This window comes from Pteropus alecto, unplaced genomic scaffold (genome assembly GCF_000325575.1).
Source record: "Pteropus alecto unplaced genomic scaffold, ASM32557v1 scaffold23, whole genome shotgun sequence".
Classification (NCBI taxonomy): Eukaryota; Metazoa; Chordata; class Mammalia; order Chiroptera; family Pteropodidae; genus Pteropus; species Pteropus alecto.
The window spans coordinates 507,464-510,199 of record NW_006435837.1 but is presented as its reverse complement, the minus strand read 5'-3'; the positions used below and the strand labels follow the sequence as shown (position 1 = coordinate 510,199).

Genomic DNA, 2,736 nt, shown 5'->3' with positions numbered 1-2,736 from the left:
TTTATCATTAAAATGCAATAACAGTTTAATAACAACAGTGAAAATGAATCCCCAAACTAGCAAAGACTATTATTATGACTGCATGTTTGCAGTTTCAGTGGCTTTCTTCTCATGAGTTTTGTTATGGTGGTGGTAGTCATAGTAAAACTACTCATTAATTATATACTCTTTCTTCTATTATTTCGTTAAGTTTGTTTTATATTCAAGGACTTTAAAAGCCTGCCAAAGTGAAATTACATTTTTCAACTGTTATTATACAGGCATACCTCAGAGATAGTGCGGGTTCGGTTCCAGGTGACCACAATAAAGCAAATATCACAGAAAAGCAAGTCACACCAATTTTTTTTATTTTCTCAGTGCATATAAAAGTTATGTTTACACTATACTGTAGTCCATTAAGTGTGCAATATCATACATCTTAAAAAAAAACAATGTATATACCTTAATTTAAAAATACTTTATTGCTAAAAAATCCTAATCATCATTTTAGCCTTCAGTGAGTTGTAATCGTCGCTGGTGGAGGATCTTGCCACAATGTTGATGGCTGCTGACTGATCAGGGTGGTAGTTGCTAAAGGCTGGGTTAGCTGTGGAAATTTCTTAAAATAGGACAACAATGAAGTATGCTGCATCAATTGACTGTTCCTTTCATGAACAATTTCTCTGTAGCATGCAATGCTGTTTGATAGCATTTGAACTTCTTTCAAAATTGGAGTAAATCTTCTTAAACTCTGCTGCTGTTCTTTTAACTGAGTTTATGTGATATTCTAAATACTTCATTGTCATTTCAACAATCTTCACAGCGTCTTCACCAGTAGATTCCATATCAAGAAACCACTTTCTTTGCTCATCCGTGAGAAGCAAATCCTCATCTGTTAAAGTTTTATCATGAAATTGCAGCAGTTCAGTCACATCTTCAGGCTCCGCTTCTAATTCTAGTTCTCTTACTATTTCCATTACATCTGCAGTTACTATCTCCACTCAAGTCTTGAACCCCTCAAAGTCATCCATTGAGGGTTGGAATCAACTTCTTCCAAACTCCTACTAATGGTGATATTTTGACCTCTTCCCATGAACCGCAAATATTCTTAAAGGCATCTAGAATGGTGAATTCTTCCCAGAGGTTTTCAATTTACTTTGCCCAGATCCATCAGTGGAATCACTATCTATGGCAGCTATAGCCTTATGAATCTATTTCTTAAATAAGTCTTGAAAGTCAGAATTACTCCTTGATCTGTGGGCTGCAGAATGGATGTTGTGTTACCAGGCATGAACACAACATTAATCTCGTTGTCCATCTCCATCAGAGCTCTTGGGTGACTAGGTGCATTGTCAATAAGCAGTAATATTTTGAATTCTTTTTTCTGAGCAGTAGGTCTCAACAGTGGGCTTAAAATATTCAGTAAATCGTGTTTTAAACAGCTGTGCTGTCATCTAGCCTTTGTTATTCCATTTATAAAGCACAGGCACAGCCAATTTAACATCATTCTTAAGGGCCCTATGATTTTCAGAATGGTAACGAACCCTGGCTTCAACCTAAAGTCACCAGCTATATTAGCCCCTAACATGAGAGTCAGCTTGTCATTTATAGCTTTGAAGCCAGGCATTTACCTCTCCTCTCTAGTTACAAAAGTCCTAGATGGCATTTTCTTCTAATACAAGGCTGTTCCCTCTACATTGAAAATCTGTTTAGTGCAGCCACCTTTGTTAATTATCTTAGCTAGATCTTCTAGATAACTTGCTGCTTCACCTTGCACTTTTATGTTATGAATATGGCTTCTTTCCTTAAACCTCATGAACCAACTTCTGCTAGCTTCAGACTTTCCTTCTGCAGCTTCCTCACCTCTCTCAGCCTTTACAGAATTGAAGAGAGTTAGGGCCTTGCTCTGGATTAGTCTTTGGCTTAAGGGAATTTGTGTCTGGTTTGATCTTCTATCTAGATCACTAAAATTTTCTCCATATCAGTAATAAGGCTATTTCACTTTCTTATCATTCATGTGTTCACTGGAGTAGCACTTTTAATTTCCTTCAAGAACTTTTCTTTTGCATTCACAATTCGGCTGTCTGGCACAAGAGGCCTAGCTTTCAACCTATCTCAAATTTCAACAGGCCTTCCTCATTAAGCTTAATCATTTCTAGCTTTTGATTTAAAGTGAGAGACATGCAACTCTTCTCTTCACTTGAATATTTAGAGAGGCCATTCCAGGGTTAATTGGCCTAATTTCAATGCTGTTGTGTCTCAGGTAACAGTGAGGTCTAACGATAGGGAGAGAGATGAGGGAACAGCCGGGTTGGTGGAGCAGTCAGAGCACACACATTTATCAGTTAAATTCGCAGTCTTATATGAGTGCGGTTCATGACACTCCCAAACAATTACAATAGTAACATCAAAGACGGCTGATCACAGATCACCATAACAAACATAATAATGATGAAAAAGTCTGAAATATGGTGAGAATTATCAAAATGTAACAAAGACATGACATGAGCAAATGCTGCTGGGAAAATGGTGTTGATGCACTTGCTCAGCACCAGGTTGCCACAGACTTTCAATTTGTAAAAAATACAATATGGTATTTTGTACAGTAGGTATGCCTGTGCAGTAGTCACCCCTTAGCTGCAGTTTCATGTTCCATGGTTTCAGTTACCCAAGGTCAACCACAATCTGAAAATATTAAATGGAAAATTCCAGAAACAAACAATTCATAAGTTTTAAATAGCAAGTTGGTTTCCCCAC

At 37.2% G+C, this 2,736-nt stretch overlaps 1 pseudogene; it reads right to left on the bottom strand.

The window, feature by feature from the left end:
• Positions 1-486: 486 nt before the first annotated feature.
• Positions 487-2,186, bottom strand: LOC107195648 (annotated as a pseudogene).
• Between the last annotated feature and the right edge of the window lie 550 nt (positions 2,187-2,736).